Genomic DNA, 16895 nt, shown 5'->3' on the forward strand with positions numbered 1-16895 from the left:
AGGAAGGGCTTTGGGGACCTGCAGGAAGGAATTGTAAGGCAGGCTAAGTATAGTCCTAGGACCATCCAATTTCAATGATTTCAGTGAGGCCCGGGATGGAGGAGCTGTGTTTAGCTGTCTGGTCCCTGACCCTGAGCGAATAGAGCAAGAAAATATTGTCCATGATGGTAAGTCCCCTGAAGGAAGTGGTTAGAGATCTGGGGTTGGGGCTCTGTAGGTAAAGAGCTTGTTACACAAATATGGCAACCCAAGTTTGATCCCCAGACCCATGTAAAGGCGGATGGGGAGAGCCGGCTCCACAAAGCTGTCCTCTGTACTGTGCATGCACGCCACAGTTCATGAATGCCCGAGCTCACACCTCACACACAGTAACAACAACAACATTAGCAATGACCGAGGTTATTGGGATATAGGGCCCAGATTGCTTGGTTTTTATTTGATAAGCAATAGGTTGCTTCCTCTTTCTAGGAATGGCCTCATTCTGAGAAGGATGGTCTCCCCAACATCAGCAAGGCTCAAATGTCAAAGCATCAGGATTCAGAGGATGAAGGTTTGGCTCCTAAGAGCCTGTCTCCATTTTAGGAGAAGCCAGAGCTGACGATCCCATGATCATGGGTGCATAGAGCATGGCCCAGCCACAGTGTCTGGGGTCTGAAGAGAGATGTTGGGGGATGATCAGGGAGATGAGGGAATTAGTACTCAGGATGATGATTTTCTTCCCTCACGTGAGAAGGAAGAAGAGGTCCTTGCCTTCCTTCCCACTTGGAATATTGTTGCTCCAAACTTGGGGCTGCCACATTAACCTTTGGCCAGGAGAAGCAGCCGTGCAGCTCATGGAGAAGTCCACACGGAACCTGCATCAGCGAGTCCCACTCAAACCTGGTCTCCTGCTTTTAAACAAAACTTCTATTGGCGTGCTAACTTGCGGCCAGAAACAGGATGTATATTCTGTCGCAGACCCCGTGAGAAAACCACACACTTCTTGTTCCTAGACTCCGGCTCTCACCACAGCACTTGGAAGGCTCAAGGACTTAGTTACCTTGCCACGCAGCTTTTTAAAAAACGGCTTGGAACCTCATGGTTGAGCCCTGCCAACCTGCAAGGCCCGGGGAGCAGCTTAGTTAAGTGGGGGTTCTTTGGAATAGAAGACAGAAAAGAGGTAGGTGCTGGGAGTCTAGAAGATAAGAGTCCACTCCAGAATGATGCTCAGGCAGGCGCTGCCTGCTGGCATCCATGCCTGGAGTTCGCTGGTCTGCACATATGGAAGCGGTGAGGGGGTGTTTCATGTGGTCCGTGATGCGTTGCACACTGCTTAGTGGGAACATAAAAGATTCATATGGGCGTGCTTCTGAGGGTCCTCGCAGCATCCGCCTGGGCTAATGGGAGGAGTCCTAGTGGCATGAAATGAGAGGAGCACAAAGAAAGAGGATGATTAATGTGCTGTTTTAATTGGTGAGCTACCAATGTATGATTTCAATCTACTAGAAAGGGTGGGATCCACACAGCCTCAGCCCTAGCCTGCGAAGCTGTCTTTGATACAGCATCTCTAATCACAGAAACTCATTTGAAGCTGGGAGTTCGTGGGAAATGAAACACTGTTATCCTGAGAATGGAGAAGGAGAAAGATAAAGCAACATCAGTTTAAAATAAGGGCAAACCAAGTTGAGTACAGTCGGGGGAAGCTGAGGCAAGCGGACTGCACGTTCAGGCCAGGCTGAGCATTGTAGTGAGACTCTGTCTCAAGACAAAAATGTTGAGATGCTAGAATGTGGCTCAGTGGTAGAACGTTTACCTGGTATGTGTGATGACTTGGATTCAAACAAATCAGTCAAAAAAAAAAAAAAAAGACAAATGACAAATAAAAGTTCATCCACTGTGAATGTTAGCTGCTCATGCCGAAGTCATAGCTTAGATTCCTGTGGTCCTATAGGAAGTGGTGGGGGAGGTGGCCTAGCCTCACCTGCATAGCTCATTGCTTAGATACTGATGCTCTTGCAGGAAGGTGTGGGGATCTCTGGAGAGTCTGCTCCCTCTCTGCACTAGAAAAGCCGTTGGGCTGTTTCATTCTTTCATCCAGATCATTCCCTCTCTGTGTAATAACTTCACTCATCCCGTCTGCCCACATACTGATGGATCTATGCTTAATGTATGATTAATATATGTCAGACATAAGGACTGGGAACAGCTGTCAGTGAAACAGGCGTGGTTTCCAGTGTGAAGTGGGATTTGGGTCCCGCATGGCCCGTTGCTTTTTTATGCAATGTGTGAATGAACACAAACATTACTTGCCATGGTCATGCTCTCCAGCTCTGACTGTGCTGGCTGTGGTTGTAGAGCCCAGGCCTGACTCCTCCCCATTTTTCAGGCTCCATGTTTACTGTTTTGTTTTTTCAACTTGAGTGCCAAGACTGAAGGAATATTGATAAGACTGGAACTCTACTGTATCATGGACTAAGCAGAGGAAAAATCCAAATAAGACTTCACTCTTTTAAACTTCCTTCATCCCATTGCCTCTCCCACTCCCCAGCAAGCAGCACAGGAGCCAGCGTTCAGTAAGCTTTAGCTGGAAGATCCTCAATGCACTTCCCATTAGAGGAGCAAAGCAAGTCTTTGGGAAGAGGTGACCGGGAGGAACCTGTACACTAAGTGCTGGTGTCTCACTTTCTTCTTTCTTACAAGGGAGCCTCGTGAACCAGGCAGGCAATTAAGAGGAAATAGCCACAACACTGGGTGAGGGCAGAACAAGGAGATAACCACAGGCCCCCAGGAAAATGCCTACCCTGCAAGACACCACACCTCACAGAGCCTACAGCCAAGGCAAGAAGAAAAAGAGGCTGAGTTGGGTATGGGAAGAAAAGGGGCCAGAATGATGCTGACCGAAGCTAGAGGGGTCCTGGCCAGGGCCAGAGCAGTAACGATCAGAGTCAGAGTGGTACCCACCAGGCCATTTGTGCTGCTCACACAACCCCTGGGAGTGGGTCATGTATGAAAAATAGAAATTATTTTCCCATAATTCCAGAGTTTGAGAGGTCTAAGATCAAGCATCACTAGGTTCATATGTCTGGTCTCTGCTTCCAACATGGCAGCTTGAATGCTCCAATCTCTGGAGGGGAGAAATGTTGTATCTCACACAGCAGAAGGTCACAGAAGGGATGAGCTTCCCTCCATCAAGCCCCCTTAACTCCCTGTACCCATGAGGGCAGAGCCCCCATACTCAATGACTTTTGCTTCATGCAGCTACTTCCAAAGACAAGAAATCAAGATCCCATCACTCCTCAAGGTCCCCAAGCTGTAGTTTGATTTTTGTTTTAAACTCGTTGGGGACCTGCTGTCACCTAGCTCCCAAATAAATACACAGAGACTATTCTTACTTATGAATGCTTGACCTTAACTTGGCTTTTTTCTAGCCAGGTTTTCTAACTTAAATTAACCCACTTCCCTTCTGCGTTTTGCCACTGGGTTTTTTTTTTTTTTTTTTTTTTTTTACCTTTCTTTATTCTGTATGTCTTCCTTTCCTTCTTACTCCATGGCTGACTGTGTGGCTGTGTGGCCCCTGCTGTCCTCCTCAATCTTCTTTTCTCACTCCTCTACTTTTTCTTCTATTTACTCTCTCTGACTGGCATCCCCGCCTATCCCTCCCTCTTGTCTAGCTGTTGGCCAATCAGCTCTTTAGTAGACCAATCAGGTGTTTCAGACAGGCAAATTAACACAGCTTAACAGAATTAAACAAATGCAACATAAAAGAATGCAACACATCCTTGCATCATTAAACAAATGCTCCACAGCATAAAGGAATGTAACACTTCCTCAATTAATATTCAAGAACACCCAGGCTCAGGCTGCTCCCTCACTACCAATTGGTTTCCAGCTTCACTTAGATGGCAGTCACTGCCACCTCCCAGAGTTTTCTGAGCAAAATCACACGTTTCTACTCTTCGGTCCCAGTTGTTGCTGCCATTCCCACCCCATGACTACTGAATTTGTGCTCTAAGAACAAAGCACTGGACAGCACCTGCCTCAGCCACCAGGGCCACTGTGGACAACACTTTCCTGCTCATGGAAGTTTCAGGTACCTTCTAGCTGGAAATAACCAGAACCAATTGCGGCTCCCCATAATCCCAAACTAGTCAGGTGAGGCTCGCCCAGGAACCTGTGGCACGAGAAAGACCCTAGCTCTGACCTGCAACCCAGGAGTGCTGGGTATGGGACAGGACAGGTGTTTGAAGAACCTTGTAGATGATACTGATAGCACCTATGGTTCTGTGTGTTTAGGCTGAATATCAGAACCTGGAAATAGTTGGGGAAATGGGCTATTTCCTCACCTTTCCCCGTGTGTTTTGATCTAATCACACAATGTTTCTGGGAAGCTTCATTTAATGAGAGAGCCCCAAGCTCAGGCCAGGATAAGTGACTACACACTGAAGGTGAAGGGCCACCGATAATGATCATCCATCTAGCTATACTTGTGGATATAAACATATGAAAAGAAATGCAAATACGCTCATACAAACATATGGGTGTGATTGGAACATTTCCTAGTGAGTCACATCAGCCTTTTGGGTGTGGGTTAGGGCTGGCTTCTGCTTGCCTGTCTGTCTCTGGAGAGTGGTGTAGAACAATAGCCTGGCTCCCCAGCTACCATTCAGTTCTTCACTTCTGCCTGCCAGCCACCCAGTACTGTTCAGAATGCCTTCTTGTAACTAGAAGAAACTCGAGCCTAGATTCTAATTGTTCTTAGCCTGATAGTTTTCAGCATCATGCCAATTGTGGACACTGGTGGCTTAAGATTTTCCATGTGATTCCTATATACCGCCTAGGGTTCAAGCCACAGGTCTCAGCCTATGAGGATACCCTACTCTCATACTATGGGTGCTTTGTAGTAAGATTTTGCTGAACAAACCATGCTGCAAACTTGCTGGGAGACAAGTTTTGTGGTCTATAATGAGGAAACCATAACACCCCTCCAGATGCTGTGGGATCTAAATGTAACGGCTGGAGTCATGGTAGCCACATTGTGGCCATTCTAAAGATAACCCAATAACTCAGAAAAGGACAACATCAAGGCAAGTAAAGAGAAGTGGATGCAGAGTTCCTGGTTGGCACTCTTAAGCCTGGCTATGTCATGTAATATTCAACACACAGCATGAGAAATCTTTTCCTTTATGTACAGGTGAGCTCAAATTACCTACTATTGGCTGGCAACTTGTCCTAGTGGAAGCCTGAAGCGATACAGTTAAAGTGACTGTTGAGATTAATAAGGATTCAGCTTTTATGATTCCAATTCCTGCTATGGTTCTTTTTACAAAGTCATAGTTCCTCCAGAACCCTCAGCAGTGTTTTGTGTGAACTGCTCAGGTACTCACTATAGATAGTCTAACAGATAAGGGCTCTTGCCCACGTTGGGAGCTGAAGGTGTATTATTCTTCCAGAGGACCCCCAGTTGGTCTCCAGCACCAGCACAGGGTGGCTCACAACCACCTATAACTCCAGTTTCATGGGATCCAACACTATTTTCTAGCCTCCGTGGGCACTGGCACATATGTTAGGCATACAAAGAACACAGACACACATACGTGTACACACACGTAAAAGGCAAAAGACAAAAGTAACTTTTCTAACAGCTTTCTCAGTGAACAAGTGAAGCTAAGGTGGGGGAGGCACGATGTCATTGGTCCTGAGCTGAGGTTGGGACTATTTCTGCTGAAACTGAAGAACGACCAAACCACTTATGAGGATTAGTGACGTCGGTAGCTCTGTGGGAGCCAGAAGCTCTGTGGGAGCCAGATGACAACCACGTACATCCTGTCGTATTTCCTGGATCCACACGAAGGGATGGCTTCCTCCGGGAAGATCAAGTCATTAGAAAGGGCTCTGCTAATTTCAAGCTCCCTCAGGAACACCGGGGGGTGCAGCACCTCAGAACGACAGAGAGCAAACACATCAGTAGGAGAAGGAGCCTTTGCGAGCAATGTAATTGATCCCACCTAGGCGCAGGCAGCTTTAGGGAGAAGCCTGCCAAGAGAGCAGTGACATCTTTCTTTCCCACCTGAGTAAACCACTGTGTGTGTCCCTGGAGGCACACAGCCATGAGGGGATTCTTTCCAAAGACGACATTCTGATCGTTTGAAAAGACTCAAAACATTCTGTACCACATGCAGGCATCCTTCAGGCGAGGAGAGGGGATAAAAAAACAAGCAAAAACGGTTGAACAACTGTGTGAAGGGAACGGCCACTCTCAGGAGCTGCGTACCTGTGTTCTGAGTGACCCCGCAGCCACGCCTCAGTTGCCATCGAATCAGTTACAGCAGCAGAAGTCACCAAGTCAGCCATCGGCCGTTCAGACTGCTCCTCGCTGCTCTAGCTCATTGTTCAAAACCGCAAACAGATAACGAGATAGATGCCCACCTCCTGCTGCACTCCCGTTTTCAGCACTGCTCGGAAAGATGAGTTTGACAAACGGCAGAGCTGTGGATGGAGAGCGGGGATTTTGGCAGCGATTTTGGCAGTGATGCATGCGCCTGGCAGGAAGTGTCACATGTGTAGATATAATCACCATCAGCCCAGGAAAACCAATTTCAAGCTTGAGACCACCCATGAGGCAAAGAAACATCTAATGAGCTCTTCTTCTCAAGGAAAAGAACAGTAATGCCTGGTATCTAAACAGACGGACTCCAGCCTTAATCTTGGTAGGGCCCTGCCTAGCTACCCCAGTGACCTCTCCCCACCTACACTGTGTTCCTGGGAGCTATTGCCTGGGGGTTATTGACACTGGTTCTTAGAAGATAAAAGAAAAATTCACTTGGAATGACCAGCCCTTCCACAAAATGACTTTGTACTGCCACAGGGAACCCATCTGGGCTGCTGAGGATGCTCACTTCGCGTCAGCTTAGGGCAGGGTGTGTGTCACTATGAGTATTTCTGACTCTGAAGCCATTACAGACATCTCTATGCCTGGCACTGTTTTTGTGGCTTGTTCACAGGGGATCCACAGTGTAGCTTGTTGAGTCCTGGTGTTGGTGCCCCTCTTCCTGAGGAGTCTGCTCCTCAGCTTACCCCACACCTCAAAGAGATGCATGCCATGTTTGTTATGCACGCAGACATTCTGCAGCCAGCCCTTCAGTAAAGCCCACCAGCTTTCCCTGGGGGGCATATCCCAGATTCAGCCGCGTTTCAGTTTCTCGACTGTTCCCATGCAGCTGTCACCTGACTGCTTCAGGATCTTTAAGTGCCCACCCCTCACAGCTTGGTCTGTAGAGAAGGCTGCAGTGTGTGATGCTGGCTGGATGGCATCGGTTCTGCCTCAAAGCACTAAAACACTTCCTGTTTTATTTGGACTTTGTTCTAAATTTCTGCCAGTTACAAGGCCTTCTGCTGGCTTTCTCCTGAGACTGTGTGTGCAAAAAAAAAAAAAAAAGAAAATTCTCTCCCTGGGTCACTCTGCTATGCACATGCATACACATGTACATGCACACATGTGTACATGCATACATATATGCACACACTCGTACATGCACACGCGTGCACACACACACACACGTCTCCCTTGGACTGTTCCTGATGACTGTAGTTTATCCCAAGTCAGAAATGTTGGTTTCCTGTTTCCTGAGTCTTCCCTCTACACCTGCAGAGCTCTCCTACGAACTTCACAGAGCTGACCACTTGATATGTCTGATTGCAGAAAACAGAGGGCGGTACAGTCAGCAATACTGATGGCTTCATCATGACTTTCTTTGGTGTGACTCAGTGCCAGGCACCAGGCTCACTCCCCACCTCTAATATATTTTACTGTCAAAGATGGGATAACAACAAAAAAAAACTTTATAAAGTCAAAAAACTGGGCAGAGCAGTTTGAGGCCCACACGCCTTTCCCCCTGGTTCCTAACTCAGTGCTTTCTCCACGGGGACTCAAGCAATCGAAGTCACTAAATTATAAAGTAGCATTTTTTATTTATTGGAACCAGTCAATTTCAGCCGCCTCACTTAATATATTATAACTAAACGCTAGCGAGCCATATATTAAGAGTTTTATGAACATTCTAGACATAGTACTTATGTGTTCAATAAACATTTTTATTTCCTCCTAAACTTTCTGACCTCCTGTATACTTATTTAGTGATATTGAGGAGGTGGCTGTCTGGGAGGGAGCTCAGCCATGTACATAAAAAATATTTCCAAATAAAAGCGCTGCTGAGTTCTCAAGTCTGTAAATGGAACGTGGAGAGCAGCCTGGGAGCTGGGCAGTGGGAAAGGAAAGGTCCCTCTATGGGTAGAAATTGGGGGAAAATGGAGGGGTCTGGCGTTTGGGACTTGTCTAGGATTCAGACAAGAGGTTGAGGAAGAACTTCCCTTGCAGAGAGGCACAGTGAAGACAGGTCAAGTGCCCAGAGCAACGTGGCCGGAGCTCCAATATCAAAAAAAAAAGTCTGAAATCTCAAACACTCTGAAGGTCAAAACTTTCTGGGCCCTTGCGGTGCTCAAAAAAGTTTGGGATTTGGCAGCATTTTCTATTCCAAAATTTTGGATCAGGAAAGTTCAACTGATAAAGTCTATGCAAAAACCTTCAAGATGAAAACCCTATCTCTGAAACCTGTGTTGTCCCAGGCCCAGGCATTGTCCATAAGGGGCAGTCTGCTCATTCCAGCTGCTGCTGCAAGGCGGATAAGTGCCATGGAAACGGGAAATGAGAGGACAGTCAGGGTCTGCCACCAGCACTGTGCAACTCCCAACACACACACACAAATATATACACACCTACACACACAAACACACCTGCACACATATAAACACACATATACGTATCTACACACACACCACAAACATAAACCCACCTGCACAGGTACAAACACACCTGTATACACACACACACACACATCTACACACACATATGCAAACATAAACACACATATGTTCTTCTGTAAATAGTTTAAATACTAACCTCAGGATCATTATGAACTTTTTATATGTCCTGGTTAGTTTTTGTCAACTCGATGTAAACAAGAGCTACCTGGGAAAAGGATTCCCTACTGAGAAAATGCCTCCATCAAATTGTACCATAGCCAAGTCTGCCGGGCAATTTCTTGATTAATAATTGATGCAGGAAGACCCACCTCACTTACAACACCCCTGGGCAGGTGGTCCTGGGGTTTATAAGAAAGCAAGCAGAGCAAACGATGAGGAGCGAGCTGGTAACATTTCCCCATTGACCGTTCAGTTCCTGCCTTTGCGTTCCTGCCTTGAGTTCCTGCCCTGATTCCCTCAGTGATAAACCAAGACCGTAGGTTGAAAGATGAAAGAAACCCGTTCCTTCTCAAGTTACTGTTGGTCATGGTGTTTTATCACAGCAATAGAAGACCTAAGTGTTAACATGTCAGTGATTTAGTTACAGAAATACTGAGTTTCTTTGATTTCTTCTTTCTAGCCAATGACAGAAGGCAAACCCCACAAACCCCACCTGGAGCCTGTCTTCCCTTCCATGGAGGAGAGGGTCAGGGTCCAGAGAGACCCACGTTTCTTCTCTGAGGCCGTGCATCTCCAGAAATGAACACCACCGGGGCATCCTCTGAGTCAGAAAGGAGAGTCCCTTTTTTCCTGGGATGATCTTGAGGGAGATTCTCAGTCACAGGGGCATGAGGGCCTCAGGCTCTTGTGCCTGTTCTGCCTCCCAATTTCTCCTCCCTGCACGTGCTTGGCTCTTTTGAAAGAGATATCTACCCCTCCCATCCTTAGTTCATGAGTGAAGCCCCAGGAACAGTGGCTAACACAGTGAAAGCTGGAAAATGTATTTATGTCCTGTAAGTTCCATGGAGTGGGAGCCTTCAGAAGTGAAAACACGATGAACCTGGGGGAACTGTCAACCATCTTAGCTGTTAGCTACCCATGAGCCCTTTTACTTTTTAAATTTTGTCTATCTTTTACAAAAATTATAGATCAGGGATGAACTCTAGAAACAAACAATTTGCAAACCATTTGGGCGATGCTGAAGTTTAAATTTTCCCCTTAGCTGGATTGTGCCTCAGTGGCACAGGCTCTAAGGACATTGCCAAGAAAGGGTTGGGATAATTTCTAGTAAAGATTTTTAAAATGTAATTAAAATATAATTACATGAATTTCCCCTTCCTTCCCTCTTGCCCCTCCCTCCTCTCCCTCTACCCACAATTTTTATGGCTTCCTCTTTAACCATTTTTATTACCACATGCATATAAACAAATAAACATGTAATTGCAACATGCCGCGTATTGCCTGCATGTGGATGTGCCTAGGACCAGCCACTTGGTATTGGAGAATGAATTAGGGAGCTCATCCCTGTGGAAGAGTAATTCTTTCTCTTCCCAGTTGTTTACTTCTGGAAGTTCTTTATCTAGGAGTGGGACCCCATCCACATTGACTCAACAACTGATTTTCTTAGTTCCTGTCTTTGTTAAGCAGCCATGTTATTGGGATTTGATGGTCCAGCTTCCCTGTCATAGCTAGAAGGAACATTCTCACAGCAGACTTCCTGGTCCTCTGGCTCTCACGTTCCTTCTCTGCTCCACGTTCCCTGAGCCTTGGGTGCAGGAGTTGTGTTGTAGATGTGCCAACTAGAGCTATGCTCTCCGTGGTCAGTTGTCCTGTGTGTTGATCAGCTGTGGCTTTCTGTAATGGTCTCCTGCTGGGAAAAGAAGATTCTTGGATGGGTTACAAGAGCTACATTTGCCTGTAATTACAAGGGCAAGTAATTCAAAAGCAGTTACAAATTATATTATACTGATTTAGAAAAGTAGCCGTAGTAGGCTTTCCTTTACATCCATGGTCTCCATAGGAACATGTAATCTACAGTACCAGGCATGGTATCCCTCCTGTTAAGCAGGCCTTGAGTCCAATTAGACAGCCATTGGTTACTGCCAAGAGGCAAGTGCCATTATTACACCTTTAGGGGTATCTTACCATGCTGGTCATTGTTGTGGGTCACTGGCATCACAGCTGGGTAGAGCTGGTGACTGCTTCCCCTCCTTAGGAAAGCAGTTTGCTTAGCTCTTTCCAGTCCTGGAAAAGCTAGTCCTCGGGTAGGAGGCCTCCAGGTCAATTCCAGCTCAAATCTTCTGAGCCCTATGTCCAAAATAGGTGGTATCGTCAGCAATAGGGACTCACCTTCAACTTCTGGGAAGCAACCAAGGGCAATGGCAATAGCCTCTATTGTTTGGGGGAGACTCTTGGACTCCCCTGACCAACAAGTTGAAAGGTTTCTCATGACTGATAAGGGAATTTTTGTTAGACAGATTATGGCTCTTGTAGGGAACAGTGTCACCCCAAGTGGTGTAATGTAGTTAAGCTATAATTACTGAAACACAAAATATAACTAAGAACATAAACATCAAACCGAAACAAAATAACTGAAATCAAATACACTATTCAATAATAACTTTAAATATTAATAATTTCAACTCTCCTGTCAAAAGACACAGGTTTGGGCAGTGGTAGTGTGTGCCTTTCACCCCAGCACTTGAGAGGCAGAGGCAGAAGAAATGCCATTTCGGGGGGCAGGGAGATGCAGGCTATCTGAATGAATTAAGAGAAAAAAATCCATCTTTCTGCCTACAAGAAAGTCATTACCTTAAAGAGAGGCACTACCTTAAGATGAAAGGATAAAAACATTATTCCAAGAAAATGGAACTAGGAAACAGGTATTACTATATAATATACGACAACATAGGCTTCCAACTAACTAATCCAAAGAGACAAAGAGGGACGCTCCATTATAATCAAGGGGATAGTTAGCCAAGGTGGCTTTACTATCCTAAACTTGTATTCACCAGAGTCTGCTGCACACAATTTCATAAAAAGTCTACTATGGAATTAAAATCACATCTCTTTAATAGTTTATTTTTATAATAATCCTTACTGTAAAACAAAAACAAAATTTGAAAAGATGGTAAAATAAGTAATAACCTCATTACCTTAGTATACACAAGTGTGTTAATATCACTGGTTCACAGTACACTGTAGGCGGAGTTTTTTCTGTCGTGAGCTCCTGTTCCCAAACAACCACTTCCCAAATAATCAACTCTGAGGCTGAAAATAACTGTAAATGGTCAGCCGATAGCTCAGGCTTGTTACTAGCTAATTCTTACATTTAAATTTATCCTTATTTTTTTATCTATACTCTGTCACTTAGCTCATGGCTTGTTACCTCATTTTCTATGTGTCCTGCTTCTTTGGAGACTGGCTGGTGTTGCCTCTGATTCTGCCCTTCTTTCCAGAGTCTCTGTATCTAGCTGTCCTGCCTGCACTTCTGGCCTGGCTATCAGCCTGTCCGTTTTTTATTAATCAATGAGATTAAGATGGATTTAGAGTATACAGAAGGACTGTTCCACATCAGTATCCATCTTTTTGCTATCGTGAAATCTTATATATCATATAAATATGAGTTTAATAAGTATCTCAAAGTCTATACTATATGTTTTTTATATATACATACTATGCTATACCATGTATGCTGATGTTATATAAATAAAAAAAGACACATGTCAACACGAACCCAACAATAGTAGGTGATTTCAATACTCCACTTTCTCCAATAGACAGATCATCTGGACAATAACAACAAAATGAGCAGAGAACCTCAGAATTAAATATTATCATACATCCAATAGACCTAATAGATATCCACAGAATAGTCCACCCAAACATCAAAGGATATATATTATACTCAGCAGCCCAGCACATGGATGCCCTTGGAGGCCAGAAAAAGGCGTCAGACACCTGGTGCTGCCAGTGCAGGTGGTTGCGAACCTTCTGGCCCTCTGCCAAAGCAACCGTCACTCTTAATGGCTGAGCCATCTCCCCAGCTGCAATTATGTTTTTTCTAAACCGCTTCTGCGTTATCGTCTAAACTTTGCCGACATATACAGAGATTTTTATATCGAGTTATTTCTTCCTCTTTGTGGTTTTACAAGATGATACACAAACATCTGGAAGAATGTCTACATGTGCTAAATGGGCAATAAATGTTAGCCGTTAGGCCGCTCCTCACTGCTGCTTAGACAGGGAAGCAGGACGCTGGAAGAGCCTTGTTCTGCTTCCGTTGTTCCTGGAGGAAGACAAGTACGTCTCCAAGCTAGCAAAGCTCGGATGAGGAAGCAGCGGAGGCCAGGGTCCTCTGTGCTCACTGCTGTGGTTAGAATATGCTTTCCACGTGGTTCTTCCTCAGCAGATAGCACCCTGAGCCTTGGCTCCAGAGCAGCAGTGCTAAGAGGGTAGGGCCAAGGGGAAGGTGTTTGGAGAAAGAAACTCCACTTCTGTGAAAGAATTGATGCTTTTCTCAGAGGGAGAGCTTCCCTACTCTGCAAATTGTTTCTGTTTTCTCTCTTCCCCTTAACTCCATGTCTTTCTGCTTTCCCTGCATACAGCAGGGTGTAGCACGTGACCCTCGCCCTTGACACAGCCACCCCATCTTCAATTTCTTCAACCCCTAGAGCAAAGCACTGAAACAGACCTTCCTATAAATTGTTTAGTCTCAGTTCTTTTGTTATAATAACAGAAGACAGACTAATACATTTGCTTTTCAGAAAACATATGCTCAGGAGTCATCTGAAGAGAGCTCTCACTGATCTTGGCAGCCCCAGCCTCTCTGAAATATGAAAGTCACATGACCGAGTTCAACGACCTCCAATGCTCACAGGAATCCGGGTGAAGGCCAAACATGTTAGTGGTAGGCCACAAGGAACTTTTCACGTCCCAATTTCTCTTTCGAACCCTAGATTGATGGCCTTGTAGATATGGGAGGTCTCTCAAAATTCCATTTTAGATACAACAGGTTGTCTTCTTTTAAAGGAAGGGATAGGTCTAAGGGAACAATGCAGAAAAAAAGGCATCATCTAGTTTCCAGTGTTCTTAGTATTAGCTGGTTATCGACACCTGCATTTTGCAAAGGAACTGGTTGCGGTGGACGACATTTAATTCAGAAGCTCCATACTTCAGTCTCCCTAAAGAGGGAGGAGAGGTTCATTTGGATGCATGTCCACAAACAGACAGGTTCCTCTTAGGAGACGGAGGCTCCTATAAGGCCTCTCTCAGACCTTGGAATCTGGATGACCAATAACAGAAACAACAACAATAATCCAGATATACTGCCATGCACATATAATCCCAACACTTGAGAGGCCGAAGACAGAGGACTCTTGAGTTCTGGGCCAGCCTAGGCCACACAGGGAGACCCTATCTCAATACTACAACAACTACTACTACTACTACAAATAATAATAATATTAATAATAATAATAAACAAAATTCCAACTAAACCAGGTAATAATCTAAATGTTTCCTACTGCACCAATTTTCACTTCTTTCTTTTAGTGGTGATAAAGATGGGGCACTATGCAATGCACGAGCTGGGAGTAGACTCCCTTCATCCTAATACAGAATGCCTCTCTTTAGTGCTGGGTAGCCCAAGTTCTAAGGTTGCCATCCTTCCCAAGTAGACCAGTTGTCCCAGACATGTGAGCCTTCCTCGAGGCAAGAATTCTTTTTTAACATATCCTGGATCTCACAAACCCTGCTGTGGCAGTCAGGCAGAAACTTCCTTCACTCCTGCTGAATGCCTTTCCAGATGCCACAGCCAGCATCCCCTGAAGCTCCAGGGATGGCAAACCAGATAGAACCAGAAGGAGACGTGCTGCTCAACTCCGCACGTTAGCATGGTTACATCGACATTTTATCACTGTCCGATTCTAACACGCTGTATTTTCAGCCACAAACTGGAACCATTTTAACTATTTCACAATTTCTTCTTTTAGGAAAAAAATAAAATATAAATTTCCACTTATACTCTCACGTGCCTTCCTTTTGGACTCAAGCCCCCTCTCCCCCCAACCCTTACCCACTGCTGCTGCTCAGAGATAAGGCTGAGGCATTTCCCTGCCTTTCCCCAACTGTACATTATCATAAGAAAGTGCCAGGCATCCATCAGCCCACAGCCCCTGATTTATGCTCAAAGTTTGGATTATCTATTCTGCTCCAAATCCCTTCAAACAGTCAACCTGATCAAAGAGAATCATATCCACCCGATAAAATTCGAATATAGCTCCATGAGACAGAGTGACAGCAGGGTTTTTTTTTTTTTCTTTTGTGATCTCCAAACTGCCTGGACCTCTCCATTTCTCCAGGAATTGTTCTTTATCCACAGCATAGGACAAGCTATGCAGCCTGGCTGTCCCCGCATCTTTCCAGCTGGATTCTGAGGGGGGGGAGGGGTTAAGGCATGGGCTCTGGCTAAGGAAAGAGCTGTTGTCTACCCATAATTCCCTGAATGCATATGAGACAACAGAGTGAGGCTCAATGCAGGGCAAGGGGCAGGAGAAACGTAGTAGTATATAAATCTCCCTTACTTAACAATCAGTTGCTAACGTTGGAGGTGTGTACCTAGGAGAAATCTGGGAAAGGAAGGATGATCTCCATGCAGCATGCCATCACAACATCTGTGATGATGTCATAAAAAGTCAATCACACCATTCATTCTCTTAGCCAATATCTACTGAACGCCTGATGTACAAGGCTCTGCTGAGACAAAGGCAGATCCCTGAAAGTTTAGTAGTTGGGGAAAATAGACATATCTGAGTTATTAAATAAAATCTAACAGATTTCTAGTACAAGAGGAAATCTGAGACCAGTGAAACCAACCATACCCTCTTCCCGGCCCCTGAGCCAAATTTCTAAGGAGCTGGCCCTTTAAATTCCTATTATAGCCTGGCTAGCGTTGGAGTGGAGGATAATCCCAGGATCTAAGCAAAACTCCAGCCATTTCAGGTACTGATGGGAGACAGAGATCCTGAGCAGATAATCCCAGGATCTAAGCAAAACTCCAACCATTTCAGGTACTGATGGGAGACAGAGATCCTGAGCAGATAATCCCAGGATCTAAGCAAAACTCCAGCCATTTCAGGTACTGATGGGAGACAGAGATCCTGAGCAGAGAGGATGCCCACACCCACCAAAGTAGAACCCACTAAGGTGCCAGGATACTGGCTAAAGGTACAAGATGAAAGCAAGTGTCTGTGAAGTCAGGCAACTGATGGGTTTTTGGGATGCAGGGCTGGCCACTGAGCAGTGGGGTTTCTGTGCAGGTGGAGCTCATCCCCTGGCAAAGAGGATCTCTGTCCCTGTTGGCTTTAGATGAGGTGAGTTCCTTCCACAGTGCTGCCCAAGGTGAGCAGAGAGCGCCTCTCCAAGAGTGGCAAGCCAGAGAATGAAAAAGGTAAAGGGGCTTCCATGAGCAGTTAAAGCAAATGACCCACCCTCATCTGCTGCCTGGTGAAAGAAACCATTACTTGGAGAAACAAGAAAAAGATCAGCAAGGTTAGTATTTTGAAGAGATTGACATTTGCTGAATAGTTGCACAAATAGAGGGAACTGGTGTATATACCCTAAGTCAATCCCCTGCGGTAGCATGGTACAAAGCCTTGGTGCATTTGTCAAAATTAGAAGCCTATATTAGTAGATTATTATTAACTAATTGGCCAATGTTTCTTGGCCTTTGTCTGCCTAGATCATTCAGTAGTTCACCATGATGCTGCAGTGTGGGTAAGGGTCCCTCAGAGGCCCATGTCTTAAAGTCTTACCCCAAGGCAATGCTACCGGGAAATGGTGGAACCTTTAGAAGGTAAAAGCCAGCGAGAAGTCCTTAGGCCATTTGGGGTGAGCTCTCCAGGGGGCTGGGGACCCCAGCCTATTCTACTTCTCCTCTCTTTTGTCTTTCTTGCCATGAGATGAACCATTTGCTTTACCCTTGCATTGCCATCTGGCATATGAGTAGGAATCCAAAGAATCTGCATGCCCACGCTTGAACTGGCACCTCCAAAGCTCCTCTTCATAATCATCCTAGGAATGTTGTTCATAAGGTGGAAAGCTGTATGAAGCAGGGA

Source organism: Microtus ochrogaster, chromosome 7, assembly GCF_000317375.1.
Source record: "Microtus ochrogaster isolate Prairie Vole_2 chromosome 7, MicOch1.0, whole genome shotgun sequence".
NCBI classification, from domain to species: Eukaryota; Metazoa; Chordata; class Mammalia; order Rodentia; family Cricetidae; genus Microtus; species Microtus ochrogaster.